General features: G+C 36.3%; 1 protein-coding gene across 2 annotated transcripts in view; it reads left to right on the top strand.

Annotated features, from left to right (window-relative positions):
• The first annotated feature begins 6,952 nt into the window (after positions 1-6,952).
• The window catches only part of LOC127877841 (early endosome antigen 1-like), a 29,938-nt gene continuing 28,763 nt past the window's right edge, over positions 6,953-8,127 (top strand). For both annotated transcript variants that reach the window (XM_052424121.1, XM_052424120.1), the window contains exon 1: positions 6,953-7,284. The gene's annotated coding sequence lies outside the window, so the exon portion shown is untranslated. The remainder of the gene's footprint in view (positions 7,285-8,127) is intronic.

The following is an 8,127-nucleotide window of genomic DNA, read 5'->3' as shown; positions in this document are numbered from 1 at the left end:
TTTTTATTGCATATAAATAATATGTGTAAGCATTTCAAAGATGAAAGCCAATGGTGAGAAAATGTATTATTTTATTGGGCATATACTCTAAATGTAATGGCTGCAGTGTATTATAATGAAACCTTTTTTACAAGCTCTTTTGAAAAATTGTCGTTTTATGGGAAAAGCTGAGCAGGCTGGTGGACAGGCGGGCAACGGAAACGATTTGTCCGGAACATACTTTTGTACAGCATAGATTTAAAACAACTTACAATTAAGATCAGCACGTGGCGGAGCGTCTTCCTCAAGAATCAGGTCCGACAGTGCGGTCTCAAGCCAATGTCTAATATAATATAACATACATTGTTTTGACACTTTTAAATTTCCAGGAAAAAGTGATCAGTTTGAGTGGACGGAGTATCACGAGTATGTACAAAGGACAAGGTTAAGGTCACAATTTAATGGTCAATTTTCAAAATAAGGTATTTTCAAGTAACTTAAAGAATGATGTGCATAATGAAAAGAAGTTTGGCATACGAAAAAGCAGGTTCCGATGTATAAGATCATGTTCATAAGGTTCAAGATAAGATTTAGAAATAAGTAACACTGTACCTGAAGCTTGACTTCCAAGATGGATGGATTTTTTAAATAACTTGGTAAAGGGATCACCATGATGGGAACGGGGATATTGAAATACCTTTCTTTGGTTACAAGCATTCTGATTGGGGGACACTATAACCAGGTCCCGAAGTCAACATTTCAAGTCAGTATGAAAATTAGAAATATATATTTTGAGATTCCCTATCTTTGTCATGTTTATTTAATGACGGACGTATCTTGGTGATAATAGAATTTGTGTTCACGAATGAAATAGTAGTCTTTTAATCATTATTTCAACTTCGTTATTATGTTTGACAGCGAGCGCCTGATATTGTGTTTTACAGGCTTATCCAGGAAAAAACTTAGATGACAATCAAGTAGTGGATCGATCATACGGTTCGCAGTCAAAAAAGACAACAGCCAACTAAAAAAACTTGAGCTTCTCTTACAGCATCCAGATCTATGCAGTATTTAATATAATACTGCGAAGTATTAACATCTTTAATAATACGAAAAATTAAATGTGGTGCATAATTCACATATTTCTAATAAATATATTATATTTTTTTTTCTTGTACACTGTTTGATGACAAATGAAATTCAAGACAAACCGCAAACATTAAATTTCTCCGATTAAATTGTATTATGCCCCCATCGAAGAAGAGGGGGGAATATTGTTTTGCTGGATGTCGGTCGATCTGTCTGTCGATCGGTCGGTAGATCAGTTCGTTTACTAACAATATCTCGTAAAGGAAGTGACCGATTGGCTTGATACTTCGCATGTGCATTAGCCTTGGACAGAAGAAGACCTTTATTGAAATTGGGGTCACTAGGTCAAAGTTCAAGGTCACTATCAGAATAAGACTTAAAGTGTAAAGTTGTGTCCGATCAATAACTCCTTAACGAATTGACCGATTGGATTGATACTTCACATGTGCATTGGCCTTGGACAATAAATGATCCCTATTGTAATTGGGGCCACTAGGTCAAAGGTCAAGGTCACAATCACAATAAGTGTGAAAATGGTTTCAGATCAATAACTTGTAAACAAATTGACCAATTGGCTTGATACTTCACATGTGCATTGGTCTTGAACAGTAGATGACCCCTATTGAAATCGGGTTTACTAGGGCAAAGGTCAAGTTCACTGTCACAATAAGTGTGAAAATCGTTTCCGATCAATAACTTACCACTAAATTGACCGATCGGCTTGATACTTTACATGTGAATTTGTATTGGGCAGTAGATGAACCCTATCGAAATTTTGATCACTAGGTCAAAGGTCATGGTCACTGTCGCAATAAATGTGAAAATCGTTTCCGATAAATAACTCGTCCACAAATTGACCGATTGGCTTGATACTTCCCATGTGCATTGGACTTGGACAGTAGATGACCCCTATTGAAATTGGAGACACCAGGTCAAAGGTCATGGTCACTGTCACAATAAGTAGGAAAATCGTTTCTAATCAATAACTCGTAAAAGAATCGACCAATTGGCTTGATACTTCCTATGTGCATCGGCTTTGAACAGTATATGACCCCTATTGGAATTGGGGTCACTAGTTCAAAGTTTAATGTCACTGTCAAAATAAGTGCGAACATTGTTTCTGATCAATAACTCGTCAACGAATTGACCAATTGGCTTGATACTTCACGTGTAAGCCGTCTGCAAACAAATTACAGCACAATATTTCCATCACAACTCAAGTTATTCACCGGAAATTAGTGTTTCTTCGTTTAGTTACAATGCCATTGATCTGACTTGCCCCAAATAAAATCCCAAATTAATTCTGTATGCTAGTTACACGCACGCACATTTCAGTTTAATACCTATACCCAAACTGAAGTTATTAGGTGCGTATACTTTTTATTTTGGTATATTACTGACTTAGACCTCAACCCGATACTTCCCAAAAACATTCTCGAGCTCATACAGGCTTGCTAATGTCAAACGTTTCATCAAGATTGGTCAAACCAAAATAAAGTTATTGACTGAAAACCAGTACAATTTTATTCCATTTTATTATTCTTATTTGTCTAATTCCTTCTATTCATGGGGAATATACAGTCAGGCAAAGTTTCAGGACAGACAGACAGTGTAAGTCTAATAATCATAGCCCTGCTCCTGGCAGAATCGGATCCTTACATCCTGATATCTCAGGTGGAAATTAAGTACTGATTGATACAATTATTGTAGGGGAAATATGCTCTATATACCAACAAACTCATTTATTGATGGAAGTCTATATGCTCCCATTTTTGGAAGACTAATCACAACATGTAACTAGAAATTGCGCGGCATAGGCCGACGCGTATCCCCACGCTGCATGTTTGACCCAGGGGCGCCCCAGGGTTGGTAATTTTTCATGCTTTTTATGCTTTACTGCATTCTATCTCTTCTCTCATATACAGGTGTCCCTTTTCGCCAATATTTTATAATTCCTTGTATAAACATTAGATGGATGAGCTAAACCATTTCACAGATGAGTTAACACAAACAATTTACTACTAAAAACACCTCTGCGCCACTACTGTGTAACACTATATGTGTTTTCAATACACAAGCTTTATTGTTGAATAATTCCTTTGTCCGATGAAAATGCTTGCACTTCTTCTGATTGGGTAGATAACCACATAATAGATTTCGAAATCTTAACGCGGACCCTAAGTTCAAGGTCAAGGTCACAGTGGTCAAAAATTTGATGCGCATGGAAAGGTGTTGTCGAGATACACATGCGTACCAAATATGAAAGGAATATCTGTAGGGACACAGCAGGTATGAGCCTTGTTCGAATCGCAGTCACAGATTTCGAAACCTGAAGGCTGACCACAAGTCCAAAGTCAAGGTCACAGGGGTCAAACATTTTATGCGCATGGGAAGGTGTTGTCAGATACACATGCATACCAAATATGAAAGCAATATCTGAAAGGACACAGAAGTTGTGAGCCTTTTTCGAATCGCGGTCGCAGATTTCAAAACCTGAAAACTGGCCCCAAGTTTAAGGTCAAGGTCACAGAGGTAAAAAAAAATTATGCCCATAGTGTTGTCCAGATATACATGCATACCAAATATGAAAGCAATATCTGGAGGGACACAGTAGATATGAGCCTTTTTCGAATCGCGGTCGCAGATTTCGAAACCTGAAAACTGACCACAAGATCAAAGTCAAGGTCATAAGGGTAAAAAAATTGTGTGCGCATGGATAGATGTTGTCTGGATATACATGCATACCAAATATGATAGCAATATCTGAAGGGACACAGTAGTTATGAGCCTTTTTCGAATCGCGGTCGCAGATTTCAAAACCGGAAAACTTACCCCAAGTTCAACGTCAAGGTCACAGGGGTAAAAAATGTTATGCGCATGGAAAGGTGCTGTCCAGATACACATGCATACCAAATATGAAAGCAATATCTGAAGGGACACAGTAGTTTTGAGCCTTTTTCGAAGCGCGGTCGCAGATTTCAAAACCTGAAAACTGGCCCGAGTTCAAGGTCAAGGTCAAAGGGGTAACAAAATGTATGCGCATGGAAAGGTCTTGTCCAGATACACATGAATACCAAATATGAAAGCAATATCTTTAGGGACACAGTAGTTAAGAGCCTTTTTCGAATCGCGGTCACAGATTTCGAAACCTGAAAACTGACCCTAAGTTCAAGGTCAAGGTCAGAGGGGTAAAAAATGCTATGCGCATGGAAAGGTGTTGTCTAGATACACATGCGTACCAATATGAAAGCAATATCTAAAGGAACACAGTATTTATGAGTCTTTTTCGAATCGCGGTCGCAGATTTCAAAACCTAAAAACACACCTAAAGTTCAAGGTCAAGGTCAAAGGGGTAAAAAATTGTATGCGCATGGAAAGATGCTGTCCAGATACACATGCATACCAAATATGAAAGCAACATCTGATGGGACACAGTAGTTTTTAGCCTTTTTCGAATCGCGGTCGCATAATCAAAACCTGAATACTGGCCAGAGTTCAAGGTCAATGTCAAAGGGGTAAAAAAAATATGCGCATGGAAAGGTCTTGTCCAGATACACATGAATACCAAATATGAAAGCAATATCTGAAGGGACACAGTTATATGCCTTTTCCGAATCGCGGTCACAGATTTCGAACCTGAAAACTTACCCTAAGTTCAAGGTTAAGGTCAGAGAGGTAAAAAAAAATATGCGCATGGAAAGGTGTTGTCTAGATACACATGCATACCAAATATGAAAGCAATATCTAAAGGGACACAGTAGTTATGAGTCTTTTTCGAATCACGGTCGCAGATTTCAAAATATAAAAACTGACCCAAAGTTCAAGGTCAAGGTCACAGGGGTAAAACAATTTATGCGCATTGATAGGTGGTGTCTAGATACACATGCATACCAAATATGAAAGCAATATCTGAAGGGACACAGTAGTTATGAGCCTTTTTCGAATCGCGGTCGCAAGAAAATCTCTCACCCGGCCCCGCCCCAACCCCCATAACTTTTGACCTAGGGGTCAGATCAAAATTCCGTCAGTGTCACCGTCGCATATATGCTCATAGCTACCATGTTAGTAACTTTCAAGGTTCTAGTGCTAATAGTGTAGGAGGATCAGGTGGCCAGGACGGACGGACAGACGCACATCAACACAATATCCCCACTTTTTCTCCGAAAAACGTGGGGATAATAATCAGCGATTATTATGGTTCTACATTAAAAACTGATACAGATTAAAGGATAAAAGGCATATTATCTCAAAATATAAGCTGAAGTCAAATATAAAGCAGAGTTGTCCTAGGTTGGTTAATGAGTAAGTACATATTCTGGAAAGCGTTATGGGCAAAGATGTTCTATAACATGTACTTTATTCAAAGTTTCGCAAAATGTTCCTTACTTATTTTACAAATTATATACCTGACAAAAAATTGTTATATCATAATGAGAAGTTATGTTTGTAATATTTAAATTAATGGCAACTCATAACAATTTATAATTTCTAATAAAAATTAACTTCAGAGTTTAAATATGTTTTGTGAAAAACAGACATTGATACAAATATTATTTATCATATGAGAACGAACATGTTTCTATCATAGTATGTTTTGAACAACAAACGGTAAGAAGTATCGTTGCGAACGAATAAAAAAGTTTGAAGATGTTTAAAAAAAACCTCACTGAATGCTTATCAATAACTTAATGTTACCACAACATTACAATATTGCATCAATGAACTATCAATAATAAATAATTTATAAAAATGAGAAATTGTCAAATTTTACAATTACAATTCATTATAAGTACCGGTAACTTTTTTTTCTTTTTTGATTGTTTCTTACAATATAATATTTTGATTAAAAACGATAATCACGGTTTTGAGCGTTTTGAGACATGAAATTAATTGTAATTCCTGAAATGCTTCATAATTATTTTAAAAGTATGCTCTGCCCATAATTATAGCAGAACAAACTGCAATTTCTTTCAATCTATGTCGATAGAAAAAACAGCTACGTGTCGTGCATTTTATTTGATCATGTTGTAAAATGATTATAATAAATCCTTAAAAACAATTTAAATGAATTCTGGCCATATTGTTGCCTTTTTAACTCAAAGTGGGGCTGTTTTGACCATTTCTGGGGTATGTTTAAAGGGGCCATTTTAACAGGGGCTGCTTTTACTGTACTCTACACAGGGTCGACACTCAACGCGCGAAATCGTGCGCGATATTTGCTCTATTGAAGCAAGTCAGAGCAAGACACGACATGCCCCGCGACTCTTTAAAACGACAAGCGAAAATTTAAGACGACACTAATTTTTTATGAATCTTTTCCCGGCAACTATACGCGTGACAATTCTTAAATCAAAGTGTGCGTGTCGTCTTAAATTGTCGCTTGTCGTTTTAAAGTGTCGCTTGTCGTTTTAAATTGTCCAGTATCGAATCCATAGGGGACTAATCACGTGACAAACAAGATGGCGACGATCATGATTATACAGGTATTTTTCGCCGTTTTAAACCCTTTATTACATTTATTAATGGTTTGAATGCCGCTAACGTTCCAGCCATATCAGCAAGAAAGTGATTAGCGTTTATTACGTATTAATATTCGCTCTTTATCTTGACTTTATTCGCTGCGAATTTTCTTAGCGGGAGCTGAAATTGTGTGACCCGCTTAAAAATTTCGCAGCGATTAAACTTGATATACAGAGCGAATATAAATACGAACGCTAATCACTTTCTTGCCAATTTTGCTGGATAGTGTGCAGGATTTTTACTATTTATTAAAGTTGTAAAATGGTATAAAACGGCGAAAAATACATGTCTCGGCCTGGACGTCGCCATCTTTTTTGTCACGTGATTACCCTCTCTGGTATCTTGCGTCGCTTTGATAGTCGAGTGTCTACCGCAAAGGTCGACATTCGATATGATACGTACCGGATTCCGTAAGAAACCGTACATTTATAAACCTGTTAGGTGGAACGATTTATCTGACTGCGCTATATTTGTTCAATATCCGATATGGTTTTACAACGAGGATTACAATTTACACTCAAGTATTTGAAACTCTGTTTCATGCTTTCGTAGAACGTAGCTAAGGAAGTTGAAATAGTGATTACACAAATGGATATTTAAAACGAAACTAGGATATACTGAAATTGCGTTTGTGGAAGGTGTTTACAAACATTTTAAGAGAAAACTTACCTCAATATTTAAAAAGACGTTACAGAGGTAAGCTTAAACTAAGCCATTCGAAATTGTCTTTACGTCATTCCGTTGATGTTTTTAATTAATGTGATTTACAGTTTAAGATAATCAGTTTCGTATCCATTAGGGATAAATATAAATTAACACAGAACAAGTTTCACCATTTCCTGATATATTTCGCCTCAATAGGCTTTTTCAAATTTTGTTTTTACATTTTCTTTATGTTCAACAATCATTTTCCTACATTAAGAAAATGCAGAAGATTTGTAAAAACTAAATTTGAAAAAGCCTATTGAGTGTAAGAGATGTCAATCAACTGCCATATTACATGTAATTATATATTATTAAACACGCATTCCATTAAAGGGACAGTCAACCGCGATTGACGAAAAACGAAAAGTTCTAAAATACCGTATTTTTTACAATTATTAGTTTATATTGATTAAAATATCACGACCGGTATATTACATTACTTGAAAAAAGTTGTTAACATTTCATATTTTCAGTATATTCATTAATAAATTTTACTGGGTACAGGTACCAGGTAACTTCCAGTTAACTATAAATAACGCAAATAGATTGATCATCATCTCCACGTGGTAAACCCAGGAATGCAAATTGTGCATGCTTAGTGAATTGTATATATTATATACATAAAATGATCAATCTACTTGCGTTATTTATAGTGTGTATATCGTTATGTCACCTATTTTCGCGATGTACTTTTGATTTCACATCGCGAAATTGTATTGCCGAATATACTGAAAATATGAACTTTTTTACGTCCACGAGTAAGCTAAGTCGTGGCCACGAGATAGAAAAAAGAGAAGTGCAAAACTAAAAAGAGGAGTGCAATTAAAAAAGAGC

Source organism: Dreissena polymorpha, chromosome 4, assembly GCF_020536995.1.
Source record: "Dreissena polymorpha isolate Duluth1 chromosome 4, UMN_Dpol_1.0, whole genome shotgun sequence".
Taxonomy (NCBI): domain Eukaryota; kingdom Metazoa; phylum Mollusca; class Bivalvia; order Myida; family Dreissenidae; genus Dreissena; species Dreissena polymorpha.
Note: the sequence above shows the minus strand (reverse complement) of the source record. Positions and strands in the feature narration are given on the sequence as shown.